Source organism: Elephas maximus, chromosome 11, assembly GCF_024166365.1.
Source record: "Elephas maximus indicus isolate mEleMax1 chromosome 11, mEleMax1 primary haplotype, whole genome shotgun sequence".
Taxonomy (NCBI): Eukaryota; Metazoa; Chordata; class Mammalia; order Proboscidea; family Elephantidae; genus Elephas; species Elephas maximus.
Genome location: NC_064829.1, coordinates 4,281,202 through 4,309,112, shown reverse-complemented (window position 1 = coordinate 4,309,112; position 27,911 = coordinate 4,281,202).

Sequence of the window (27,911 nt, the reverse complement as noted above, 5' to 3'; positions counted from 1 at the left end):
TGGGAAAGCAGCCGGGGAAAAGAGGCCTCTTGCTGTTCTCTTTTCTTTCTGCCTGAATGCGGTCAATTCGCACTTGCCAAAGCAAGGTTTCCCAGCACAAACTACAAAGCAGCAGCTCTCTTGGAAGAGGAAATCCCACGCAGTGTTGCCCTGGCGAGATAGTGTTGCTACAGTGAGGCCCAGGGAAATCACACTGCCTAGAGAAATCCTAGCAAAGCCCTGTGTTTCCCCACAGGAATGTATGTCAGTTTCAGTTCTTTGCCAGCAACGGAGCTCAGAGGCAACGTCAGATTGTGTGTATCTCAGTGAGAGAAAGAACACTGTGACTTCCCCCGTTCCTCTGACGAAAGCGCTTAGAGGGAGAAAAGCGTCCTTTGCTTTCGCTTTCCCGCAATGAGCTCGGCAGATCTGCCCTTCGCGAAGGGCCGTTTTCCCCCGGAGAACTGCCTCGCGGTAGCCCTGTTCTGGAAGTGGAACGAGTATGCAGTGTTAGCGTTCAGCTATTGTGAAGGCTCGCTTTGGCCCAGGGCAAACGAAGCGCCGGGGGAAGTCTTAGCAGAGCCCGGCGCCTTTCCACGGTTCAAAGCGTGGAACTGCAGACTCTTTTGCAAAGAAGAGAGCGCACAGGCAACAGCAGCCCGCACGTTTCTCAGTGAAAGGGAGAACTCCCTGACTTCATCCAGTTCTCTGAGCAAAGCAGGCAGAGGGAGAGAAACTTTCTTTCCTTCCTCTTTCCTGCAACGAATTGCTCCTTTGCTCTTGCAAACGCAGGGCTTCTTCTGAGAAACTACGTCGCGGTGCAGGGATCCTTCCAGAGGAGCAACGACATAGTTTGAGCTGGAAGGGCTTGGGAAAGCAGCCGGGGAAAAGAGGCCTCTTGCTGTTCTCTTTTCTTTCTGCCTGAATGCGGTCAATTCGCACTTGCCAAAGTAAGGTTTCCCAGCACAAACTACAAAGCAGCAGCTCTCTTGGAAGAGGAAATCCCACGCAGTGTTCCCTGGCGAGATAGTGTTGCTACAGTGAGGCCCAGGGAAATCACACTGCCTAGAGAAATCCTAGCAAAGCCCTGTGTTTCCCCACAGGAATGTATGTCAGTTTCAGTTCTTTGCCAGCAACGGAGCTCAGAGGCAACGTCAGATTGTGTGTATCTCAGTGAGAGAAAGAACACTGTGACTTCTCCCGTTCCTCTGACGAAAGCGCTTAGAGGGAGAAAAGCGTCCTTTGCTTTCGCTTTCCCGCAATGAGCTCGGCAGATCTGCCCTTCGCGAAGGGCCGTTTTCCCCCGGAGAACTGCCTCGCGGTAGCCCTGTTCTGGAAGTGGAACGAGTATGCAGTGTTAGCGTTCAGCTATTGTGAAGGCTCGCTTTGGCCCAGGGCAAACGAAACGCCGGGGGAAGTCTTAGCAGAGCCCGGCGCCTTTCCACGGTTCAAAGCGTGGAACTGCAGGCTCTTTTGCAAAGAGAGCGCACAGGCAAAAGCAGCCCGCACGTTTCTCAGTGAAAGGGAGAACTCCCTGACTTCATCCAGTTCTCTGAGCAAAGCAGGCAGAGGGAGAGAAACTTTCTTTCCTTCCTCTTTCCTGCAACGAATTCCTCATTTGCTCTTGCAAAAGCAGGGCTTCTTCTGAAAAACTACGTCGCGGTGCAGGGATCCTTCCAGAGGAGCAACGACATAGTTTGAGCTGGAAGGGCTTGGGAAAGCAGCCGGGGAAAAGAGGCCTCTTGCTGTTCTCTTTTCTTTCTGCCTGAATGCGGTCAATTCGCACTTGCCAAAGCAAGGTTTCCCAGCACAAACTACAAAGCAGCAGCTCTCTTGGAAGAGGAAATCCCACGCAGTGTTGCCCTGGCGAGATAGTGTTGCTGCAGTGAGGCCCAGGGAAATCACACTGCCTAGAGAAATCCTAGCAAAGCCCTGTGTTTCCCCACAGGAATGTATGTCAGTTTCAGTTCTTTGCCAGCAACGGAGCTCAGAGGCAACGTCAGATTGTGTGTATCTCAGTGAGAGAAAGAACACTGTGACTTCCCCCGTTCCTCTGACGAAAGCGCTTAGAGGGAGAAAAGCGTCCTTTGCTTTCGCTTTCCCGCAATGAGCTCGGCAGATCTGCCCTTCGCGAAGGGCCGTTTTCCCCCGGAGAACTGCCTCGCGGTAGCCCTGTTCTGGAAGTGGAACGAGTATGCAGTGTTAGCGTTCAGCTATTGTGAAGGCTCGCTTTGGCCCAGGGCAAACGAAACGCCGGGGGAAGTCTTAGCAGAGCCCGGCGCCTTTCCACGGTTCAAAGCGTGGAACTGCAGACTCTTTTGCAAAGAAGAGAGCGCACAGGCAAAAGCAGCCCGCACGTTTCTCAGTGAAAGGGAGAACTCCCTGACTTCATCCAGTTCTCTGAGCAAAGCAGGCAGAGGGAGAGAAACTTTCTTTCCTTCCTCTTTCCTGCAACGAATTCCTCATTTGCTCTTGCAAAAGCAGGGCTTCTTCTGAAAAACTACGTCGCGGTGCAGGGATCCTTCCAGAGGAGCAACGACATAGTTTGAGCTGGAAGGGCTTGGGAAAGCAGCCGGGGAAAAGAGGCCTCTTGCTGTTCTCTTTTCTTTCTGCCTGAATGCGGTCAATTCGCACTTGCCAAAGCAAGGTTTCCCAGCACAAACTACAAAGCAGCAGCTCTCTTGGAAGAGGAAATCCCACGCAGTGTTGCCCTGGCGAGATAGTGTTGCTACAGTGAGGCCCAGGGAAATCACACTGCCTAGAGAAATCCTAGCAAAGCCCTGTGTTTCCCCACAGGAATGTATGTCAGTTTCAGTTCTTTGCCAGCAACGGAGCTCAGAGGCAACGTCAGATTGTGTGTATCTCAGTGAGAGAAAGAACACTGTGACTTCCCCCGTTCCTCTGACGAAAGCGCTTAGAGGGAGAAAAGCGTCCTTTGCTTTCGCTTTCCCGCAATGAGCTCGGCAGATCTGCCCTTCGCGAAGGGCCGTTTTCCCCCGGAGAACTGCCTCGCGGTAGCCCTGTTCTGGAAGTGGAACGAGTATGCAGTGTTAGCGTTCAGCTATTGTGAAGGCTCGCTTTGGCCCAGGGCAAACGAAGCGCCGGGGGAAGTCTTAGCAGAGCCCGGCGCCTTTCCACGGTTCAAAGCGTGGAACTGCAGACTCTTTTGCAAAGAAGAGAGCGCACAGGCAACAGCAGCCCGCACGTTTCTCAGTGAAAGGGAGAACTCCCTGACTTCATCCAGTTCTCTGAGCAAAGCAGGCAGAGGGAGAGAAACTTTCTTTCCTTCCTCTTTCCTGCAACGAATTGCTCCTTTGCTCTTGCAAACGCAGGGCTTCTTCTGAGAAACTACGTCGCGGTGCAGGGATCCTTCCAGAGGAGCAACGACATAGTTTGAGCTGGAAGGGCTTGGGAAAGCAGCCGGGGAAAAGAGGCCTCTTGCTGTTCTCTTTTCTTTCTGCCTGAATGCGGTCAATTCGCACTTGCCAAAGTAAGGTTTCCCAGCACAAACTACAAAGCAGCAGCTCTCTTGGAAGAGGAAATCCCACGCAGTGTTCCCTGGCGAGATAGTGTTGCTACAGTGAGGCCCAGGGAAATCACACTGCCTAGAGAAATCCTAGCAAAGCCCTGTGTTTCCCCACAGGAATGTATGTCAGTTTCAGTTCTTTGCCAGCAACGGAGCTCAGAGGCAACGTCAGATTGTGTGTATCTCAGTGAGAGAAAGAACACTGTGACTTCCCCCGTTCCTCTGACGAAAGCGGTTAGAGGGAGAAAAGCGTCCTTTGCTTTCGCTTTCCCGCAATGAGCTCGGCAGATCTGCCCTTCGCGAAGGGCCGTTTTCCCCCGGAGAACTGCCTCGCGGTAGCCCTGTTCTGGAAGTGGAACGAGTATGCAGTGTTAGCGTTCAGCTATTGTGAAGGCTCGCTTTGGCCCAGGGCAAACGAAACGCCAGGGGAAGTCTTAGCAGAGCCCGGCGCCTTTCCACGGTTCAAAGCGTGGAACTGCAGACTCTTTTGCAAAGAAGAGAGCGCACAGGCAAAAGCAGCCCGCACGTTTCTCAGTGAAAGGGAGAACTCCCTGACTTCATCCAGTTCTCTGAGCAAAGCAGGCAGAGGGAGAGAAACTTTCTTTCCTTCCTCTTTCCTGCAACGAATTCCTCATTTGCTCTTGCAAAAGCAGGGCTTCTTCTGAAAAACTACGTCGCGGTGCAGGGATCCTTCCAGAGGAGCAACGACATAGTTTGAGCTGGAAGGGCTTGGGAAAGCAGCCGGGGAAAAGAGGCCTCTTGCTGTTCTCTTTTCTTTCTGCCTGAATGCGGTCAATTCGCACTTGCCAAAGCAAGGTTTCCCAGCACAAACTACAAAGCAGCAGCTCTCTTGGAAGAGGAAATCCCACGCAGTGTTGCCCTGGCGAGATAGTGTTGCTGCAGTGAGGCCCAGGGAAAACACACTGCCTAGAGAAATCCTAGCAAAGCCCTGTGTTTCCCCACAGGAATGTATGTCAGTTTCAGTTCTTTGCCAGCAACGGAGCTCAGAGGCAACGTCAGATTGTGTGTATCTCAGTGAGAGAAAGAACACTGTGACTTCCCCCGTTCCTCTGACGAAAGCGCTTAGAGGGAGAAAAGCGTCCTTTGCTTTCGCTTTCCCGCAATGAGCTCGGCAGATCTGCCCTTCGCGAAGGGCCGTTTTCCCCCGGAGAACTGCCTCGCGGTAGCCCTGTTCTGGAAGTGGAACGAGTATGCAGTGTTAGCGTTCAGCTATTGTGAAGGCTCGCTTTGGCCCAGGGCAAACGAAACGCCGGGGGAAGTCTTAGCAGAGCCCGGCGCCTTTCCACGGTTCAAAGCGTGGAACTGCAGACTCTTTTGCAAAGAAGAGAGCGCACAGGCAAAAGCAGCCCGCACGTTTCTCAGTGAAAGGGAGAACTCCCTGACTTCATCCAGTTCTCTGAGTAAAGCAGGCAGAGGGAGAGAAACTTTCTTTCCTTCCTCTTTCCTGCAACGAATTGCTCCTTTGCTCTTGCAAACGCAGGGCTTCTTCTGAGAAACTACGTCGCGGTGCAGGGATCCTTCCAGAGGAGCAACGACATAGTTTGAGCTGGAAGGGCTTGGGAAAGCAGCCGGGGAAAAAAGGCCTCTTGCTGTTCTCTTTTCTTTCTGCCTGAATGCGGTCAATTCGCACTTGCCAAAGCAAGGTTTCCCAGCACAAACTACAAAGCAGCAGCTCTCTTGGAAGAGGAAATCCCACGCAGTGTTGCCCTGGCGAGATAGTGTTGCTACAGTGAGGCCCAGGGAAATCACACTGCCTAGAGAAATCCTAGCAAAGCCCTGTGTTTCCCCACAGGAATGTATGTCAGTTTCAGTTCTTTGCCAGCAACGGAGCTCAGAGGCAACGTCAGATTGTGTGTATCTCAGTGAGAGAAAGAACACTGTGACTTCCCCCGTTCCTCTGACGAAAGCGGTTAGAGGGAGAAAAGCGTCCTTTGCTTTCGCTTTCCCGCAATGAGCTCGGCAGATCTGCCCTTCGCGAAGGGCCGTTTTCCCCCGGAGAACTGCCTCGCGGTAGCCCTGTTCTGGAAGTGGAACGAGTATGCAGTGTTAGCGTTCAGCTATTGTGAAGGCTCGCTTTGGCCCAGGGCAAACGAAGCGCCGGGGGAAGTCTTAGCAGAGCCCGGCGCCTTTCCACGGTTCAAAGCGTGGAACTGCAGACTCTTTTGCAAAGAAGAGAGCGCACAGGCAACAGCCGTCCGCACGTTTCTCAGTGAAAGGGAGAACTCCCTGACTTCATCCAGTTCTCTGAGCAAAGCAGGCAGAGGGAGAGAAACTTTCTTTCCTTCCTCTTTCCTGCAACGAATTGCTCCTTTGCTCTTACAAACGCAGGGCTTCTTCTGAGAAACTACGTCGCGGTGCAGGGATCCTTCCAGAGGAGCAACGACATAGTTTGAGCTGGAAGGGCTTGGGAAAGCAGCCGGGCAAAAAAGGCCTCGTGCTGTTCTCTTTTCTTTCTGCCTGAATGCGGTCAATTCGCACTTGCCAAAGCAAGGTTTCCCAGCACAAACTACAAAGCAGCAGCTCTCTTGGAAGAGGAAATCCCATGCAGTGTTGCCCTGGCGAGATAGTGTTGCTGCAGTGAGGTCCAGGGAAAACACACTGCCTAGAGAAATCCTAGCAAAGCCCTGTGTTTCCCCACAGGAATGTATGTCAGTTTCAGTTCTTTGCCAGCAACGGAGCTCAGAGGCAACGTCAGATTGTGTGTATCTCAGTGAGAGAAAGAACACTGTGACTTCTCCCGTTCCTCTGACGAAAGCGCTTAGAGGGAGAAAAGCGTCCTTTGCTTTCGCTTTCCCGCAATGAGCTCGGCAGATCTGCCCTTCGCGAAGGGCCGTTTTCCCCCGGAGAACTGCCTCGCGGTAGCCCTGTTCTGGAAGTGGAACGAGTATGCAGTGTTAGCGTTCAGCTATTGTGAAGGCTCGCTTTGGCCCAGGGCAAACGAAACGCCGGGGGAAGTCTTAGCAGAGCCCGGCGCCTTTCCACGGTTCAAAGCGTGGAACTGCAGACTCTTTTGCAAAGAGAGCGCACAGGCAAAAGCAACCCGCACTTTTCTCAGTGAAAGGGAGAACTCCCTGACTTCATCCAGTTCTCTGAGCAAAGCAGGCAGAGGGAGAGAAACTTTCTTTCCTTCCTCTTTCCTGCAACGAATTCCTCATTTGCTCTTGCAAAAGCAGGGCTTCTTCTGAAAAACTACGTCGCGGTGCAGGGATCCTTCCAGAGGAGCAACGACATAGTTTGAGCTGGAAGGGCTTGGGAAAGCAGCCGGGGAAAAGAGGCCTCTTGCTGTTCTCTTTTCTTTCTGCCTGAATGCGGTCAATTCGCACTTGCCAAAGCAAGGTTTCCCAGCACAAACTACAAAGCAGCAGCTCTCTTGGAAGAGGAAATCCCACGCAGTGTTGCCCTGGCGAGATAGTGTTGCTGCAGTGAGGCCCAGGGAAATCACACTGCCTAGAGAAATCCTAGCAAAGCCCTGTGTTTCCCCACAGGAATGTATGTCAGTTTCAGTTCTTTGCCAGCAACGGAGCTCAGAGGCAACGTCAGATTGTGTGTATCTCAGTGAGAGAAAGAACACTGTGACTTCCCCCGTTCCTCTGACGAAAGCGCTTAGAGGGAGAAAAGCGTCCTTTGCTTTCGCTTTCCCGCAATGAGCTCGGCAGATCTGCCCTTCGCGAAGGGCCGTTTTCCCCCGGAGAACTGCCTCGCGGTAGCCCTGTTCTGGAAGTGGAACGAGTATGCAGTGTTAGCGTTCAGCTATTGTGAAGGCTCGCTTTGGCCCAGGGCAAACGAAACGCCGGGGGAAGTCTTAGGAGAGCCCGGCGCCTTTCCACGGTTCAAAGCGTGGAACTGCAGACTCTTTTGCAAAGAAGAGAGCGCACAGGCAAAAGCAGCCCGCACGTTTCTCAGTGAAAGGGAGAACTCCCTGACTTCATCCAGTTCTCTGAGCAAAGCAGGCAGAGGGAGAGAAACTTTCTTTCCTTCCTCTTTCCTGCAACGAATTCCTCATTTGCTCTTGCAAAAGCAGGGCTTCTTCTGAAAAACTACGTCGCGGTGCAGGGATCCTTCCAGAGGAGCAACGACATAGTTTGAGCTGGAAGGGCTTGGGAAAGCAGCCGGGGAAAAGAGGCCTCTTGCTGTTCTCTTTTCTTTCTGCCTGAATGCGGTCAATTCGCACTTGCCAAAGCAAGGTTTCCCAGCACAAACTACAAAGCAGCAGCTCTCTTGGAAGAGGAAATCCCACGCAGTGTTGCCCTGGCGAGATAGTGTTGCTACAGTGAGGCCCAGGGAAATCACACTGCCTAGAGAAATCCTAGCAAAGCCCTGTGTTTCCCCACAGGAATGTATGTCAGTTTCAGTTCTTTGCCAGCAACGGAGCTCAGAGGCAACGTCAGATTGTGTGTATCTCAGTGAGAGAAAGAACACTGTGACTTCCCCCGTTCCTCTGACGAAAGCGCTTAGAGGGAGAAAAGCGTCCTTTGCTTTCGCTTTCCCGCAATGAGCTCGGCAGATCTGCCCTTCGCGAAGGGCCGTTTTCCCCCGGAGAACTGCCTCGCGGTAGCCCTGTTCTGGAAGTGGAACGAGTATGCAGTGTTAGCGTTCAGCTATTGTGAAGGCTCGCTTTGGCCCAGGGCAAACGAAGCGCCGGGGGAAGTCTTAGCAGAGCCCGGCGCCTTTCCACGGTTCAAAGCGTGGAACTGCAGACTCTTTTGCAAAGAAGAGAGCGCACAGGCAACAGCAGCCCGCACGTTTCTCAGTGAAAGGGAGAACTCCCTGACTTCATCCAGTTCTCTGAGCAAAGCAGGCAGAGGGAGAGAAACTTTCTTTCCTTCCTCTTTCCTGCAACGAATTGCTCCTTTGCTCTTGCAAACGCAGGGCTTCTTCTGAGAAACTACGTCGCGGTGCAGGGATCCTTCCAGAGGAGCAACGACATAGTTTGAGCTGGAAGGGCTTGGGAAAGCAGCCGGGGAAAAGAGGCCTCTTGCTGTTCTCTTTTCTTTCTGCCTGAATGCGGTCAATTCGCACTTGCCAAAGTAAGGTTTCCCAGCACAAACTACAAAGCAGCAGCTCTCTTGGAAGAGGAAATCCCACGCAGTGTTCCCTGGCGAGATAGTGTTGCTACAGTGAGGCCCAGGGAAATCACACTGCCTAGAGAAATCCTAGCAAAGCCCTGTGTTTCCCCACAGGAATGTATGTCAGTTTCAGTTCTTTGCCAGCAACGGAGCTCAGAGGCAACGTCAGATTGTGTGTATCTCAGTGAGAGAAAGAACACTGTGACTTCCCCCGTTCCTCTGACGAAAGCGGTTAGAGGGAGAAAAGCGTCCTTTGCTTTCGCTTTCCCGCAATGAGCTCGGCAGATCTGCCCTTCGCGAAGGGCCGTTTTCCCCCGGAGAACTGCCTCGCGGTAGCCCTGTTCTGGAAGTGGAACGAGTATGCAGTGTTAGCGTTCAGCTATTGTGAAGGCTCGCTTTGGCCCAGGGCAAACGAAACGCCAGGGGAAGTCTTAGCAGAGCCCGGCGCCTTTCCACGGTTCAAAGCGTGGAACTGCAGACTCTTTTGCAAAGAAGAGAGCGCACAGGCAAAAGCAGCCCGCACGTTTCTCAGTGAAAGGGAGAACTCCCTGACTTCATCCAGTTCTCTGAGCAAAGCAGGCAGAGGGAGAGAAACTTTCTTTCCTTCCTCTTTCCTGCAACGAATTCCTCATTTGCTCTTGCAAAAGCAGGGCTTCTTCTGAAAAACTACGTCGCGGTGCAGGGATCCTTCCAGAGGAGCAACGACATAGTTTGAGCTGGAAGGGCTTGGGAAAGCAGCCGGGGAAAAGAGGCCTCTTGCTGTTCTCTTTTCTTTCTGCCTGAATGCGGTCAATTCGCACTTGCCAAAGCAAGGTTTCCCAGCACAAACTACAAAGCAGCAGCTCTCTTGGAAGAGGAAATCCCACGCAGTGTTGCCCTGGCGAGATAGTGTTGCTGCAGTGAGGCCCAGGGAAAACACACTGCCTAGAGAAATCCTAGCAAAGCCCTGTGTTTCCCCACAGGAATGTATGTCAGTTTCAGTTCTTTGCCAGCAACGGAGCTCAGAGGCAACGTCAGATTGTGTGTATCTCAGTGAGAGAAAGAACACTGTGACTTCCCCCGTTCCTCTGACGAAAGCGCTTAGAGGGAGAAAAGCGTCCTTTGCTTTCGCTTTCCCGCAATGAGCTCGGCAGATCTGCCCTTCGCGAAGGGCCGTTTTCCCCCGGAGAACTGCCTCGCGGTAGCCCTGTTCTGGAAGTGGAACGAGTATGCAGTGTTAGCGTTCAGCTATTGTGAAGGCTCGCTTTGGCCCAGGGCAAACGAAACGCCGGGGGAAGTCTTAGCAGAGCCCGGCGCCTTTCCACGGTTCAAAGCGTGGAACTGCAGACTCTTTTGCAAAGAAGAGAGCGCACAGGCAAAAGCAGCCCGCACGTTTCTCAGTGAAAGGGAGAACTCCCTGACTTCATCCAGTTCTCTGAGTAAAGCAGGCAGAGGGAGAGAAACTTTCTTTCCTTCCTCTTTCCTGCAACGAATTGCTCCTTTGCTCTTGCAAACGCAGGGCTTCTTCTGAGAAACTACGTCGCGGTGCAGGGATCCTTCCAGAGGAGCAACGACATAGTTTGAGCTGGAAGGGCTTGGGAAAGCAGCCGGGGAAAAAAGGCCTCTTGCTGTTCTCTTTTCTTTCTGCCTGAATGCGGTCAATTCGCACTTGCCAAAGCAAGGTTTCCCAGCACAAACTACAAAGCAGCAGCTCTCTTGGAAGAGGAAATCCCACGCAGTGTTGCCCTGGCGAGATAGTGTTGCTGCAGTGAGGCCCAGGGAAATCACACTGCCTAGAGAAATCCTAGCAAAGCCCTGTGTTTCCCCACAGGAATGTATGTCAGTTTCAGTTCTTTGCCAGCAACGGAGCTCAGAGGCAACGTCAGATTGTGTGTATCTCAGTGAGAGAAAGAACACTGTGACTTCCCCCGTTCCTCTGACGAAAGCGGTTAGAGGGAGAAAAGCGTCCTTTGCTTTCGCTTTCCCGCAATGAGCTCGGCAGATCTGCCCTTCGCGAAGGGCCGTTTTCCCCCGGAGAACTGCCTCGCGGTAGCCCTGTTCTGGAAGTGGAACGAGTATGCAGTGTTAGCGTTCAGCTATTGTGAAGGCTCGCTTTGGCCCAGGGCAAACGAAACGCCGGGGGAAGTCTTAGCAGAGCCCGGCGCCTTTCCACGGTTCAAAGCGTGGAACTGCAGACTCTTTTGCAAAGAAGAGAGCGCACAGGCAACAGCCGTCCGCACGTTTCTCAGTGAAAGGGAGAACTCCCTGACTTCATCCAGTTCTCTGAGCAAAGCAGGCAGAGGGAGAGAAACTTTCTTTCCTTCCTCTTTCCTGCAACGAATTGCTCCTTTGCTCTTACAAACGCAGGGCTTCTTCTGAGAAACTACGTCGCGGTGCAGGGATCCTTCCAGAGGAGCAACGACATAGTTTGAGCTGGAAGGGCTTGGGAAAGCAGCCGGGCAAAAAAGGCCTCGTGCTGTTCTCTTTTCTTTCTGCCTGAATGCGGTCAATTCGCACTTGCCAAAGCAAGGTTTCCCAGCACAAACTACAAAGCAGCAGCTCTCTTGGAAGAGGAAATCCCATGCAGTGTTGCCCTGGCGAGATAGTGTTGCTGCAGTGAGGTCCAGGGAAAACACACTGCCTAGAGAAATCCTAGCAAAGCCCTGTGTTTCCCCACAGGAATGTATGTCAGTTTCAGTTCTTTGCCAGCAACGGAGCTCAGAGGCAACGTCAGATTGTGTGTATCTCAGTGAGAGAAAGAACACTGTGACTTCTCCCGTTCCTCTGACGAAAGCGCTTAGAGGGAGAAAAGCGTCCTTTGCTTTCGCTTTCCCGCAATGAGCTCGGCAGATCTGCCCTTCGCGAAGGGCCGTTTTCCCCCGGAGAACTGCCTCGCGGTAGCCCTGTTCTGGAAGTGGAACGAGTATGCAGTGTTAGCGTTCAGCTATTGTGAAGGCTCGCTTTGGCCCAGGGCAAACGAAACGCCGGGGGAAGTCTTAGCAGAGCCCGGCGCCTTTCCACGGTTCAAAGCGTGGAACTGCAGACTCTTTTGCAAAGAGAGCGCACAGGCAAAAGCAACCCGCACTTTTCTCAGTGAAAGGGAGAACTCCCTGACTTCATCCAGTTCTCTGAGCAAAGCAGGCAGAGGGAGAGAAACTTTCTTTCCTTCCTCTTTCCTGCAACGAATTCCTCATTTGCTCTTGCAAAAGCAGGGCTTCTTCTGAAAAACTACGTCGCGGTGCAGGGATCCTTCCAGAGGAGCAACGACATAGTTTGAGCTGGAAGGGCTTGGGAAAGCAGCCGGGGAAAAGAGGCCTCTTGCTGTTCTCTTTTCTTTCTGCCTGAATGCGGTCAATTCGCACTTGCCAAAGCAAGGTTTCCCAGCACAAACTACAAAGCAGCAGCTCTCTTGGAAGAGGAAATCCCACGCAGTGTTGCCCTGGCGAGATAGTGTTGCTACAGTGAGGCCCAGGGAAATCACACTGCCTAGAGAAATCCTAGCAAAGCCCTGTGTTTCCCCACAGGAATGTATGTCAGTTTCAGTTCTTTGCCAGCAAAGGAGCTCAGAGGCAACGTCAGATTGTGTGTATCTCAGTGAGAGAAAGAACACTGTGACTTCCCCCGTTCCTCTGACGAAAGCGGTTAGAGGGAGAAAAGCGTCCTTTGCTTTCGCTTTCCCGCAATGAGCTCGGCAGATCTGCCCTTCACGAAGGGCCGTTTTCCCCCGGAGAACTGCCTCGCGGTAGCCCTGTTCTGGAAGTGGAACGAGTATGCAGTGTTAGCGTTCAGCTATTGTGAAGGCTCGCTTTGGCCCAGGGCAAACGAAGCGCCGGGGGAAGTCTTAGCAGAGCCCGGCGCCTTTCCACGGTTCAAAGCGTGGAACTGCAGACTCTTTTGCAAAGAAGAGAGCGCACAGGCAACAGCCGTCCGCACGCTTCTCAGTGAAAGGGAGAACTCCCTGACTTCATCCAGTTCTCTGAGCAAAGCAGGCAGAGGGAGAGAAACTTTCTTTCCTTCCTCTTTCCTGCAACGAATTCCTCATTTGCTCTTGCAAACGCAGGGCTTCTTCTGAGAAACTACGTCGCGGTGCAGGGATCCTTCCAGAGGAGCAACGACATAGTTTGAGCTGGAAGGGCTTGGGAAAGCAGCCGGGGAAAAGAGGCCTCTTGCTGTTCTCTTTTCTTTCTGCCTGAATGCGGTCAATTCGCACTTGCCAAAGCAAGGTTTCCCAGCACAAACTACAAAGCAGCAGCTCTCTTGGAAGAGGAAATCCCACGCAGTGTTGCCCTGGCGAGATAGTGTTGCTACAGTGAGGCCCAGGGAAATCACACTGCCTAGAGAAATCCTAGCAAAGCCCTGTGTTTCCCCACAGGAATGTATGTCAGTTTCAGTTCTTTGCCAGCAACGGAGCTCAGAGGCAACGTCAGATTGTGTGTATCTCAGTGAGAGAAAGAACACTGTGACTTCCCCCGTTCCTCTGACGAAAGCGCTTAGAGGGAGAAAAGCGTCCTTTGCTTTCGCTTTCCCGCAATGAGCTCGGCAGATCTGCCCTTCGCGAAGGGCCGTTTTCCCCCGGAGAACTGCCTCGCGGTAGCCCTGTTCTGGAAGTGGAACGAGTATGCAGTGTTAGCGTTCAGCTATTGTGAAGGCTCGCTTTGGCCCAGGGCAAACGAAGCGCCGGGGGAAGTCTTAGCAGAGCCCGGCGCCTTTCCACGGTTCAAAGCGTGGAACTGCAGACTCTTTTGCAAAGAAGAGAGCGCACAGGCAACAGCAGCCCGCACGTTTCTCAGTGAAAGGGAGAACTCCCTGACTTCATCCAGTTCTCTGAGCAAAGCAGGCAGAGGGAGAGAAACTTTCTTTCCTTCCTCTTTCCTGCAACGAATTCCTCATTTGCTCTTACAAACGCAGGGCTTCTTCTGAGAAACTACGTCGCGGTGCAGGGATCCTTCCAGAGGAGCAACGACATAGTTTGAGCTGGAAGGGCTTGGGAAAGCAGCCGGGGAAAAAAGGCCTCTTGCTGTTCTCTTTTCTTTCTGCCTGAATGCGGTCAATTCGCACTTGCCAAAGCAAGGTTTCCCAGCACAAACTACAAAGCAGCAGCTCTCTTGGAAGAGGAAATCCCACGCAGTGTTGCCCTGGCGAGATAGTGTTGCTACAGTGAGGCCCAGGGAAATCACACTGCCTAGAGAAATCCTAGCAAAGCCCTGTGTTTCCCCACAGGAATGTATGTCAGTTTCAGTTCTTTGCCAGCAAAGGAGCTCAGAGGCAACGTCAGATTGTGTGTATCTCAGTGAGAGAAAGAACACTGTGACTTCTCCCGTTCCTCTGACGAAAGCGCTTAGAGGGAGAAAAGCGTCCTTTGCTTCGCTTTCCCGCAATGAGCTCGGCAGATCTGCCCTTCGCGAAGGGCCGTTTTCCCCCGGAGAACTGCCTCGCGGTAGCCCTGTTCTGGAAGTGGAACGAGTATGCAGTGTTAGCGTTCAGCTATTGTGAAGGCTCGCTTTGGCCCAGGGCAAACGAAGCGCCGGGGGAAGTCTTAGCAGAGCCCGGCGCCTTTCCACGGTTCAAAGCGTGGAACTGCAGACTCTTTTGCAAAGAAGAGAGCGCACAGGCAACAGCCGTCCGCACGTTTCTCAGTGAAAGGGAGAACTCCCTGACTTCTTCCAGTTCTCTGAGCAAAGCAGGCAGAGGGAGAGAAACTTTCTTTCCTTCCTCTTTCCTGCAACGAATTCCTCATTTGCTCTTGCAAACGCAGGGCTTCTTCTGAGAAACTACGTCGCGGTGCAGGGATCCTTCCAGAGGAGCAACGACATAGTTTGAGCTGGAAGGGCTTGGGAAAGCAGCCGGGGAAAAGAGGCCTCTTGCTGTTCTCTTTTCTTTCTGCCTGAATGCGGTCAATTCGCACTTGCCAAAGCGAGGTTTCCCAGCACAAACTACAAAGCAGCAGCTCTTTTGGAAGAGGAAATCCCACGCAGTGTTGCCCTGGCGAGATAGTGTTGCTGCAGTGAGGCCCAGGGAAAACACACTGCCTAGAGAAATCCTAGCAAAGCCCTGTGTTTCCCCACAGGAATGTATGTCAGTTTCAGTTCTTTGCCAGCAACGGAGCTCAGAGGCAACGTCAGATTGTGTGTATCTCAGTGAGAGAAAGAACACTGTGACTTCCCCCGTTCCTCTGACGAAAGCGCTTAGAGGGAGAAAAGCGTCCTTTGCTTTCGCTTTCCCGCAATGAGCTCGGCAGATCTGCCCTTCGCGAAGGGCCGTTTTCCCCCGGAGAACTGCCTCGCGGTAGCCCTGTTCTGGAAGTGGAACGAGTATGCAGTGTTAGCGTTCAGCTATTGTGAAGGCTCGCTTTGGCCCAGGGCAAACGAAACGCCGGGGGAAGTCTTAGCAGAGCCCGGCGCCTTTCCACGGTTCAAAGCGTGGAACTGCAGACTCTTTTGCAAAGAAGAGAGCGCACAGGCAACAGCAGCCCGCACGTTTCTCAGTGAAAGGGAGAACTCCCTGACTTCATCCAGTTCTCTGAGCAAAGCAGGCAGAGGGAGAGAAACTTTCTTTCCTTCCTCTTTCCTGCAACGAATTCCTCATTTGCTCTTGCAAAAGCAGGGCTTCTTCTGAAAAACTACGTCGCGGTGCAGGGATCCTTCCAGAGGAGCAACGACATAGTTTGAGCTGGAAGGGCTTGGGAAAGCAGCCGGGGAAAAGAGGCCTCTTGCTGTTCTCTTTTCTTTCTGCCTGAATGCGGTCAATTCGCACTTGCCAAAGCAAGGTTTCCCAGCACAAACTACAAAGCAGCAGCTCTCTTGGAAGAGGAAATCCCACGCAGTGTTGCCCTGGCGAGATAGTGTTGCTACAGTGAGGCCCAGGGAAATCACACTGCCTAGAGAAATCCTAGCAAAGCCCTGTGTTTCCCCACAGGAATGTATGTCAGTTTCAGTTCTTTGCCAGCAACGGAGCTCAGAGGCAACGTCAGATTGTGTGTATCTCAGTGAGAGAAAGAACACTGTGACTTCCCCCGTTCCTCTGACGAAAGCGCTTAGAGGGAGAAAAGCGTCCTTTGCTTTCGCTTTCCCGCAATGAGCTCGGCAGATCTGCCCTTCGCGAAGGGCCGTTTTCCCCCGGAGAACTGCCTCGCGGTAGCCCTGTTCTGGAAGTGGAACGAGTATGCAGTGTTAGCGTTCAGCTATTGTGAAGGCTCGCTTTGGCCCAGGGCAAACGAAACGCCAGGGGAAGTCTTAGCAGAGCCCGGCGCCTTTCCACGGTTCAAAGCGTGGAACTGCAGACTCTTTTGCAAAGAAGAGAGCGCACAGGCAAAAGCAGCCCGCACGTTTCTCAGTGAAAGGGAGAACTCCCTGACTTCATCCAGTTCTCTGAGCAAAGCAGGCAGAGGGAGAGAAACTTTCTTTCCTTCCTCTTTCCTGCAACGAATTCCTCATTTGCTCTTGCAAAAGCAGGGCTTCTTCTGAAAAACTACGTCGCGGTGCAGGGATCCTTCCAGAGGAGCAACGACATAGTTTGAGCTGGAAGGGCTTGGGAAAGCAGCCGGGGAAAAGAGGCCTCTTGCTGTTCTCTTTTCTTTCTGCCTGAATGCGGTCAATTCGCACTTGCCAAAGCAAGGTTTCCCAGCACAAACTACAAAGCAGCAGCTCTCTTGGAAGAGGAAATCCCACGCAGTGTTGCCCTGGCGAGATAGTGTTGCTGCAGTGAGGCCCAGGGAAAACACACTGCCTAGAGAAATCCTAGCAAAGCCCTGTGTTTCCCCACAGGAATGTATGTCAGTTTCAGTTCTTTGCCAGCAACGGAGCTCAGAGGCAACGTCAGATTGTGTGTATCTCAGTGAGAGAAAGAACACTGTGACTTCCCCCGTTCCTCTGACGAAAGCGCTTAGAGGGAGAAAAGCGTCCTTTGCTTTCGCTTTCCCGCAATGAGCTCGGCAGATCTGCCCTTCGCGAAGGGCCGTTTTCCCCCGGAGAACTGCCTCGCGGTAGCCCTGTTCTGGAAGTGGAACGAGTATGCAGTGTTAGCGTTCAGCTATTGTGAAGGCTCGCTTTGGCCCAGGGCAAACGAAACGCCGGGGGAAGTCTTAGCAGAGCCCGGCGCCTTTCCACGGTTCAAAGCGTGGAACTGCAGACTCTTTTGCAAAGAAGAGAGCGCACAGGCAAAAGCAGCCCGCACGTTTCTCAGTGAAAGGGAGAACTCCCTGACTTCATCCAGTTCTCTGAGTAAAGCAGGCAGAGGGAGAGAAACTTTCTTTCCTTCCTCTTTCCTGCAACGAATTGCTCCTTTGCTCTTGCAAACGCAGGGCTTCTTCTGAGAAACTATGTCGCGGTGCAGGGATCCTTCCAGAGGAGCAACGACATAGTTTGAGCTGGAAGGGCTTGGGAAAGCAGCCGGGGAAAAAAGGCCTCTTGCTGTTCTCTTTTCTTTCTGCCTGAATGCGGTCAATTCGCACTTGCCAAAGCAAGGTTTCCCAGCACAAACTACAAAGCAGCAGCTCTCTTGGAAGAGGAAATCCCACGCAGTGTTGCCCTGGCGAGATAGTGTTGCTACAGTGAGGCCCAGGGAAATCACACTGCCTAGAGAAATCCTAGCAAAGCCCTGTGTTTCCCCACAGGAATGTATGTCAGTTTCAGTTCTTTGCCAGCAACGGAGCTCAGAGGCAACGTCAGATTGTGTGTATCTCAGTGAGAGAAAGAACACTGTGACTTCCCCCGTTCCTCTGACGAAAGCGGTTAGAGGGAGAAAAGCGTCCTTTGCTTTCGCTTTCCCGCAATGAGCTCGGCAGATCTGCCCTTCGCGAAGGGCCGTTTTCCCCCGGAGAACTGCCTCGCGGTAGCCCTGTTCTGGAAGTGGAACGAGTATGCAGTGTTAGCGTTCAGCTATTGTGAAGGCTCGCTTTGGCCCAGGGCAAACGAAACGCCGGGGGAAGTCTTAGCAGAGCCCGGCGCCTTTCCACGGTTCAAAGCGTGGAACTGCAGACTCTTTTGCAAAGAAGAGAGCGCACAGGCAACAGCCGTCCGCACGTTTCTCAGTGAAAGGGAGAACTCCCTGACTTCATCCAGTTCTCTGAGCAAAGCAGGCAGAGGGAGAGAAACTTTCTTTCCTTCCTCTTTCCTGCAACGAATTGCTCCTTTGCTCTTACAAACGCAGGGCTTCTTCTGAGAAACTACGTCGCGGTGCAGGGATCCTTCCAGAGGAGCAACGACATAGTTTGAGCTGGAAGGGCTTGGGAAAGCAGCCGGGCAAAAAAGGCCTCGTGCTGTTCTCTTTTCTTTCTGCCTGAATGCGGTCAATTCGCACTTGCCAAAGCAAGGTTTCCCAGCACAAACTACAAAGCAGCAGCTCTCTTGGAAGAGGAAATCCCATGCAGTGTTGCCCTGGCGAGATAGTGTTGCTGCAGTGAGGTCCAGGGAAAACACACTGCCTAGAGAAATCCTAGCAAAGCCCTGTGTTTCCCCACAGGAATGTATGTCAGTTTCAGTTCTTTGCCAGCAACGGAGCTCAGAGGCAACGTCAGATTGTGTGTATCTCAGTGAGAGAAAGAACACTGTGACTTCTCCCGTTCCTCTGACGAAAGCGCTTAGAGGGAGAAAAGCGTCCTTTGCTTTCGCTTTCCCGCAATGAGCTCGGCAGATCTGCCCTTCGCGAAGGGCCGTTTTCCCCCGGAGAACTGCCTCGCGGTAGCCCTGTTCTGGAAGTGGAACGAGTATGCAGTGTTAGCGTTCAGCTATTGTGAAGGCTCGCTTTGGCCCAGGGCAAACGAAACGCCGGGGGAAGTCTTAGCAGAGCCCGGCGCCTTTCCACGGTTCAAAGCGTGGAACTGCAGACTCTTTTGCAAAGAGAGCGCACAGGCAAAAGCAACCCGCACTTTTCTCAGTGAAAGGGAGAACTCCCTGACTTCATCCAGTTCTCTGAGCAAAGCAGGCAGAGGGAGAGAAACTTTCTTTCCTTCCTCTTTCCTGCAACGAATTCCTCATTTGCTCTTGCAAAAGCAGGGCTTCTTCTGAAAAACTACGTCGCGGTGCAGGGATCCTTCCAGAGGAGCAACGACATAGTTTGAGCTGGAAGGGCTTGGGAAAGCAGCCGGGGAAAAGAGGCCTCTTGCTGTTCTCTTTTCTTTCTGCCTGAATGCGGTCAATTCGCACTTGCCAAAGCAAGGTTTCCCAGCACAAACTACAAAGCAGCAGCTCTCTTGGAAGAGGAAATCCCACGCAGTGTTGCCCTGGCGAGATAGTGTTGCTACAGTGAGGCCCAGGGAAATCACACTGCCTAGAGAAATCCTAGCAAAGCCCTGTGTTTCCCCACAGGAATGTATGTCAGTTTCAGTTCTTTGCCAGCAAAGGAGCTCAGAGGCAACGTCAGATTGTGTGTATCTCAGTGAGAGAAAGAACACTGTGACTTCCCCCGTTCCTCTGACGAAAGCGGTTAGAGGGAGAAAAGCGTCCTTTGCTTTCGCTTTCCCGCAATGAGCTCGGCAGATCTGCCCTTCACGAAGGGCCGTTTTCCCCCGGAGAACTGCCTCGCGGTAGCCCTGTTCTGGAAGTGGAACGAGTATGCAGTGTTAGCGTTCAGCTATTGTGAAGGCTCGCTTTGGCCCAGGGCAAACGAAGCGCCGGGGGAAGTCTTAGCAGAGCCCGGCGCCTTTCCACGGTTCAAAGCGTGGAACTGCAGACTCTTTTGCAAAGAAGAGAGCGCACAGGCAACAGCCGTCCGCACGCTTCTCAGTGAAAGGGAGAACTCCCTGACTTCATCCAGTTCTCTGAGCAAAGCAGGCAGAGGGAGAGAAACTTTCTTTCCTTCCTCTTTCCTGCAACGAATTCCTCATTTGCTCTTGCAAACGCAGGGCTTCTTCTGAGAAACTACGTCGCGGTGCAGGGATCCTTCCAGAGGAGCAACGACATAGTTTGAGCTGGAAGGGCTTGGGAAAGCAGCCGGGGAAAAGAGGCCTCTTGCTGTTCTCTTTTCTTTCTGCCTGAATGCGGTCAATTCGCACTTGCCAAAGCAAGGTTTCCCAGCACAAACTACAAAGCAGCAGCTCTCTTGGAAGAGGAAATCCCACGCAGTGTTGCCCTGGCGAGATAGTGTTGCTACAGTGAGGCCCAGGGAAATCACACTGCCTAGAGAAATCCTAGCAAAGCCCTGTGTTTCCCCACAGGAATGTATGTCAGTTTCAGTTCTTTGCCAGCAACGGAGCTCAGAGGCAACGTCAGATTGTGTGTATCTCAGTGAGAGAAAGAACACTGTGACTTCCCCCGTTCCTCTGACGAAAGCGCTTAGAGGGAGAAAAGCGTCCTTTGCTTTCGCTTTCCCGCAATGAGCTCGGCAGATCTGCCCTTCGCGAAGGGCCGTTTTCCCCCGGAGAACTGCCTCGCGGTAGCCCTGTTCTGGAAGTGGAACGAGTATGCAGTGTTAGCGTTCAGCTATTGTGAAGGCTCGCTTTGGCCCAGGGCAAACGAAGCGCCGGGGGAAGTCTTAGCAGAGCCCGGCGCCTTTCCACGGTTCAAAGCGTGGAACTGCAGACTCTTTTGCAAAGAAGAGAGCGCACAGGCAACAGCAGCCCGCACGTTTCTCAGTGAAAGGGAGAACTCCCTGACTTCATCCAGTTCTCTGAGCAAAGCAGGCAGAGGGAGAGAAACTTTCTTTCCTTCCTCTTTCCTGCAACGAATTCCTCATTTGCTCTTACAAACGCAGGGCTTCTTCTGAGAAACTACGTCGCGGTGCAGGGATCCTTCCAGAGGAGCAACGACATAGTTTGAGCTGGAAGGGCTTGGGAAAGCAGCCGGGGAAAAAAGGCCTCTTGCTGTTCTCTTTTCTTTCTGCCTGAATGCGGTCAATTCGCACTTGCCAAAGCAAGGTTTCCCAGCACAAACTACAAAGCAGCAGCTCTCTTGGAAGAGGAAATCCCACGCAGTGTTGCCCTGGCGAGATAGTGTTGCTACAGTGAGGCCCAGGGAAATCACACTGCCTAGAGAAATCCTAGCAAAGCCCTGTGTTTCCCCACAGGAATGTATGTCAGTTTCAGTTCTTTGCCAGCAAAGGAGCTCAGAGGCAACGTCAGATTGTGTGTATCTCAGTGAGAGAAAGAACACTGTGACTTCTCCCGTTCCTCTGACGAAAGCGCTTAGAGGGAGAAAAGCGTCCTTTGCTTCGCTTTCCCGCAATGAGCTCGGCAGATCTGCCCTTCGCGAAGGGCCGTTTTCCCCCGGAGAACTGCCTCGCGGTAGCCCTGTTCTGGAAGTGGAACGAGTATGCAGTGTTAGCGTTCAGCTATTGTGAAGGCTCGCTTTGGCCCAGGGCAAACGAAGCGCCGGGGGAAGTCTTAGCAGAGCCCGGCGCCTTTCCACGGTTCAAAGCGTGGAACTGCAGACTCTTTTGCAAAGAAGAGAGCGCACAGGCAACAGCCGTCCGCACGTTTCTCAGTGAAAGGGAGAACTCCCTGACTTCTTCCAGTTCTCTGAGCAAAGCAGGCAGAGGGAGAGAAACTTTCTTTCCTTCCTCTTTCCTGCAACGAATTCCTCATTTGCTCTTGCAAACGCAGGGCTTCTTCTGAGAAACTACGTCGCGGTGCAGGGATCCTTCCAGAGGAGCAACGACATAGTTTGAGCTGGAAGGGCTTGGGAAAGCAGCCGGGGAAAAGAGGCCTCTTGCTGTTCTCTTTTCTTTCTGCCTGAATGCGGTCAATTCGCACTTGCCAAAGCGAGGTTTCCCAGCACAAACTACAAAGCAGCAGCTCTTTTGGAAGAGGAAATCCCACGCAGTGTTGCCCTGGCGAGATAGTGTTGCTGCAGTGAGGCCCAGGGAAAACACACTGCCTAGAGAAATCCTAGCAAAGCCCTGTGTTTCCCCACAGGAATGTATGTCAGTTTCAGTTCTTTGCCAGCAACGGAGCTCAGAGGCAACGTCAGATTGTGTGTATCTCAGTGAGAGAAAGAACACTGTGACTTCCCCCGTTCCTCTGACGAAAGCGCTTAGAGGGAGAAAAGCGTCCTTTGCTTTCGCTTTCCCGCAATGAGCTCGGCAGATCTGCCCTTCGCGAAGGGCCGTTTTCCCCCGGAGAACTGCCTCGCGGTAGCCCTGTTCTGGAAGTGGAACGAGTATGCAGTGTTAGCGTTCAGCTATTGTGAAGGCTCGCTTTGGCCCAGGGCAAACGAAACGCCGGGGGAAGTCTTAGCAGAGCCCGGCGCCTTTCCACGGTTCAAAGCGTGGAACTGCAGACTCTTTTGCAAAGAAGAGAGCGCACAGGCAACAGCAGCCCGCACGTTTCTCAGTGAAAGGGAGAACTCCCTGACTTCATCCAGTTCTCTGAGCAAAGCAGGCAGAGGGAGAGAAACTTTCTTTCCTTCCTCTTTCCTGCAACGAATTCCTCATTTGCTCTTGCAAAAGCAGGGCTTCTTCTGAAAAACTACGTCGCGGTGCAGGGATCCTTCCAGAGGAGCAACGACATAGTTTGAGCTGGAAGGGCTTGGGAAAGCAGCCGGGGAAAAGAGGCCTCTTGCTGTTCTCTTTTCTTTCTGCCTGAATGCGGTCAATTCGCACTTGCCAAAGCAAGGTTTCCCAGCACAAACTACAAAGCAGCAGCTCTCTTGGAAGAGGAAATCCCACGCAGTGTTGCCCTGGCGAGATAGTGTTGCTGCAGTGAGGCCCAGGGAAATCACACTGCCTAGAGAAATCCTAGCAAAGCCCTGTGTTTCCCCACAGGAATGTATGTCAGTTTCAGTTCTTTGCCAGCAACGGAGCTCAGAGGCAACGTCAGATTGTGTGTATCTCAGTGAGAGAAAGAACACTGTGACTTCCCCCGTTCCTCTGACGAAAGCGCTTAGAGGGAGAAAAGCGTCCTTTGCTTTCGCTTTCCCGCAATGAGCTCGGCAGATCTGCCCTTCGCGAAGGGCCGTTTTCCCCCGGAGAACTGCCTCGCGGTAGCCCTGTTCTGGAAGTGGAATGAGTATGCAGTGTTAGCGTTCAGCTATTGTGAAGGCTCGCTTTGGCCCAGGGCAAACGAAGCGCCGGGGGAAGTCTTAGCAGAGCCCGGCGCCTTTCCACGGTTCAAAGCGTGGAACTGCAGACTCTTTTGCAAAGAAGAGAGCGCACAGGCAACAGCAGCCCGCACGTTTCTCAGTGAAAGGGAGAACTCCCTGACTTCATCCAGTTCTCTGAGCAAAGCAGGCAGAGGGAGAGAAACTTTCTTTCCTTCCTCTTTCCTGCAACGAATTGCTCCTTTGCTCTTGCAAACGCAGGGCTTCTTCTGAGAAACTACGTCGCGGTGCAGGGATCCTTCCAGAGGAGCAACGACATAGTTTGAGCTGGAAGGGCTTGGGAAAGCAGCCGGGGAAAAGAGGCCTCTTGCTGTTCTCTTTTCTTTCTGCCTGAATGCGGTCAATTCGCACTTGCCAAAGTAAGGTTTCCCAGCACAAACTACAAAGCAGCAGCTCTCTTGGAAGAGGAAATCCCACGCAGTGTTGCCCTGGCGAGATAGTGTTGCTACAGTGAGGCCCAGGGAAATCACACTGCCTAGAGAAATCCTAGCAAAGCCCTGTGTTTCCCCACAGGAATGTATGTCAGTTTCAGTTCTTTGCCAGCAACGGAGCTCAGAGGCAACGTCAGATTGTGTGTATCTCAGTGAGAGAAAGAACACTGTGACTTCCCCCGTTCCTCTGACGAAAGCGGTTAGAGGGAGAAAAGCGTCCTTTGCTTTCGCTTTCCCGCAATGAGCTCGGCAGATCTGCCCTTCGCGAAGGGCCGTTTTCCCCCGGAGAACTGCCTCGCGGTAGCCCTGTTCTGGAAGTGGAACGAGTATGCAGTGTTAGCGTTCAGCTATTGTGAAGGCTCGCTTTGGCCCAGGGCAAACGAAACGCCGGGGGAAGTCTTAGCAGAGCCCGGCGCCTTTCCACGGTTCAAAGCGTGGAACTGCAGACTCTTTTGCAAAGAAGAGAGCGCACAGGCAAAAGCAGCCCGCACGTTTCTCAGTGAAAGGGAGAACTCCCTGACTTCATCCAGTTCTCTGAGCAAAGCAGGCAGAGGGAGAGAAACTTTCTTTCCTTCCTCTTTCCTGCAACGAATTCCTCATTTGCTCTTGCAAAAGCAGGGCTTCTTCTGAAAAACTACGTCGCGGTGCAGGGATCCTTCCAGAGGAGCAACGACATAGTTTGAGCTGGAAGGGCTTGGGAAAGCAGCCGGGGAAAAGAGGCCTCTTGCTGTTCTCTTTTCTTTCTGCCTGAATGCGGTCAATTCGCACTTGCCAAAGCAAGGTTTCCCAGCACAAACTACAAAGCAGCAGCTCTCTTGGAAGAGGAAATCCCACGCAGTGTTGCCCTGGCGAGATAGTGTTGCTACAGTGAGGCCCAGGGAAATCACACTGCCTAGAGAAATCCTAGCAAAGCCCTGTGTTTCCCCACAGGAATGTATGTCAGTTTCAGTTCTTTGCCAGCAACGGAGCTCAGAGGCAACGTCAGATTGTGTGTATCTCAGTGAGAGAAAGAACACTGTGACTTCCCCCGTTCCTCTGACGAAAGCGCTTAGAGGGAGAAAAGCGTCCTTTGCTTTCGCTTTCCCGCAATGAGCTCGGCAGATCTGCCCTTCGCGAAGGGCCGTTTTCCCCCGGAGAACTGCCTCGCGGTAGCCCTGTTCTGGAAGTGGAACGAGTATGCAGTGTTAGCGTTCAGCTATTGTGAAGGCTCGCTTTGGCCCAGGGCAAACGAAACGCCAGGGGAAGTCTTAGCAGAGCCCGGCGCCTTTCCACGGTTCAAAGCGTGGAACTGCAGACTCTTTTGCAAAGAAGAGAGCGCACAGGCAAAAGCAGCCCGCACGTTTCTCAGTGAAAGGGAGAACTCCCTGACTTCATCCAGTTCTCTGAGCAAAGCAGGCAGAGGGAGAGAAACTTTCTTTCCTTCCTCTTTCCTGCAACGAATTCCTCATTTGCTCTTGCAAAAGCAGGGCTTCTTCTGAAAAACTACGTCGCGGTGCAGGGATCCTTCCAGAGGAGCAACGACATAGTTTGAGCTGGAAGGGCTTGGGAAAGCAGCCGGGGAAAAGAGGCCTCTTGCTGTTCTCTTTTCTTTCTGCCTGAATGCGGTCAATTCGCACTTGCCAAAGCAAGGTTTCCCAGCACAAACTACAAAGCAGCAGCTCTCTTGGAAGAGGAAATCCCACGCAGTGTTGCCCTGGCGAGATAGTGTTGCTGCAGTGAGGCCCAGGGAAAACACACTGCCTAGAGAAATCCTAGCAAAGCCCTGTGTTTCCCCACAGGAATGTATGTCAGTTTCAGTTCTTTGCCAGCAACGGAGCTCAGAGGCAACGTCAGATTGTGTGTATCTCAGTGAGAGAAAGAACACTGTGACTTCCCCCGTTCCTCTGACGAAAGCGCTTAGAGGGAGAAAAGCGTCCTTTGCTTTCGCTTTCCCGCAATGAGCTCGGCAGATCTGCCCTTCGCGAAGGGCCGTTTTCCCCCGGAGAACTGCCTCGCGGTAGCCCTGTTCTGGAAGTGGAACGAGTATGCAGTGTTAGCGTTCAGCTATTGTGAAGGCTCGCTTTGGCCCAGGGCAAACGAAACGCCGGGGGAAGTCTTAGCAGAGCCCGGCGCCTTTCCACGGTTCAAAGCGTGGAACTGCAGACTCTTTTGCAAAGAAGAGAGCGCACAGGCAAAAGCAGCCCGCACGTTTCTCAGTGAAAGGGAGAACTCCCTGACTTCATCCAGTTCTCTGAGTAAAGCAGGCAGAGGGAGAGAAACTTTCTTTCCTTCCTCTTTCCTGCAACGAATTGCTCCTTTGCTCTTACAAACGCAGGGCTTCTTCTGAGAAACTACGTCGCGGTGCAGGGATCCTTCCAGAGGAGCAACGACATAGTTTGAGCTGGAAGGGCTTGGGAAAGCAGCCGGGGAAAAAAGGCCTCTTGCTGTTCTCTTTTCTTTCTGCCTGAATGCGGTCAATTCGCACTTGCCAAAGCAAGGTTTCCCAGCACAAACTACAAAGCAGCAGCTCTCTTGGAAGAGGAAATCCCACGCAGTGTTGCCCTGGCGAGATAGTGTTGCTACAGTGAGGCCCAGGGAAATCACACTGCCTAGAGAAATCCTAGCAAAGCCCTGTGTTTCCCCACAGGAATGTATGTCAGTTTCAGTTCTTTGCCAGCAAAGGAGCTCAGAGGCAACGTCAGATTGTGTGTATCTCAGTGAGAGAAAGAACACTGTGACTTCTCCCGTTCCTCTGACGAAAGCGCTTAGAGGGAGAAAAGCGTCCTTTGCTTCGCTTTCCCGCAATGAGCTCGGCAGATCTGCCCTTCGCGAAGGGCCGTTTTCCCCCGGAGAACTGCCTCGCGGTAGCCCTGTTCTGGAAGTGGAACGAGTATGCAGTGTTAGCGTTCAGCTATTGTGAAGGCTCGCTTTGGCCCAGGGCAAACGAAGCGCCGGGGGAAGTCTTAGCAGAGCCCGGCGCCTTTCCACGGTTCAAAGCGTGGAACTGCAGACTCTTTTGCAAAGAAGAGAGCGCACAGGCAACAGCCGTCCGCACGTTTCTCAGTGAAAGGGAGAACTCCCTGACTTCTTCCAGTTCTCTGAGCAAAGCAGGCAGAGGGAGAGAAACTTTCTTTCCTTCCTCTTTCCTGCAACGAATTCCTCATTTGCTCTTGCAAACGCAGGGCTTCTTCTGAGAAACTACGTCGCGGTGCAGGGATCCTTCCAGAGGAGCAACGACATAGTTTGAGCTGGAAGGGCTTGGGAAAGCAGCCGGGGAAAAGAGGCCTCTTGCTGTTCTCTTTTCTTTCTGCCTGAATGCGGTCAATTCGCACTTGCCAAAGCGAGGTTTCCCAGCACAAACTACAAAGCAGCAGCTCTTTTGGAAGAGGAAATCCCACGCAGTGTTGCCCTGGCGAGATAGTGTTGCTGCAGTGAGGCCCAGGGAAAACACACTGCCTAGAGAAATCCTAGCAAAGCCCTGTGTTTCCCCACAGGAATGTATGTCAGTTTCAGTTCTTTGCCAGCAACGGAGCTCAGAGGCAACGTCAGATTGTGTGTATCTCAGTGAGAGAAAGAACACTGTGACTTCCCCCGTTCCTCTGACGAAAGCGCTTAGAGGGAGAAAAGCGTCCTTTGCTTTCGCTTTCCCGCAATGAGCTCGGCAGATCTGCCCTTCGCGAAGGGCCGTTTTCCCCCGGAGAACTGCCTCGCGGTAGCCCTGTTCTGGAAGTGGAACGAGTATGCAGTGTTAGCGTTCAGCTATTGTGAAGGCTCGCTTTGGCCCAGGGCAAACGAAACGCCGGGGGAAGTCTTAGCAGAGCCCGGCGCCTTTCCACGGTTCAAAGCGTGGAACTGCAGACTCTTTTGCAAAGAAGAGAGCGCACAGGCAAAAGCAGCCCGCACGTTTCTCAGTGAAAGGGAGAACTCCCTGACTTCATCCAGTTCTCTGAGCAAAGCAGGCAGAGGGAGAGAAACTTTCTTTCCTTCCTCTTTCCTGCAACGAATTCCTCATTTGCTCTTGCAAAAGCAGGGCTTCTTCTGAAAAACTACGTCGCGGTGCAGGGATCCTTCCAGAGGAGCAACGACATAGTTTGAGCTGGAAGGGCTTGGGAAAGCAGCCGGGGAAAAGAGGCCTCTTGCTGTTCTCTTTTCTTTCTGCCTGAATGCGGTCAATTCGCACTTGCCAAAGCAAGGTTTCCCAGCACAAACTACAAAGCAGCAGCTCTCTTGGAAGAGGAAATCCCACGCAGTGTTGCCCTGGCGAGATAGTGTTGCTACAGTGAGGCCCAGGGAAATCACACTGCCTAGAGAAATCCTAGCAAAGCCCTGTGTTTCCCCACAGGAATGTATGTCAGTTTCAGTTCTTTGCCAGCAACGGAGCTCAGAGGCAACGTCAGATTGTGTGTATCTCAGTGAGAGAAAGAACACTGTGACTTCCCCCGTTCCTCTGACGAAAGCGCTTAGAGGGAGAAAAGCGTCCTTTGCTTTCGCTTTCCCGCAATGAGCTCGGCAGATCTGCCCTTCGCGAAGGGCCGTTTTCCCCCGGAGAACTGCCTCGCGGTAGCCCTGTTCTGGAAGTGGAACGAGTATGCAGTGTTAGCGTTCAGCTATTGTGAAGGCTCGCTTTGGCCCAGGGCAAACGAAACGCCAGGGGAAGTCTTAGCAGAGCCCGGCGCCTTTCCACGGTTCAAAGCGTGGAACTGCAGACTCTTTTGCAAAGAAGAGAGCGCACAGGCAAAAGCAGCCCGCACGTTTCTCAGTGAAAGGGAGAACTCCCTGACTTCATCCAGTTCTCTGAGCAAAGCAGGCAGAGGGAGAGAAACTTTCTTTCCTTCCTCTTTCCTGCAACGAATTCCTCATTTGCTCTTGCAAAAGCAGGGCTTCTTCTGAAAAACTACGT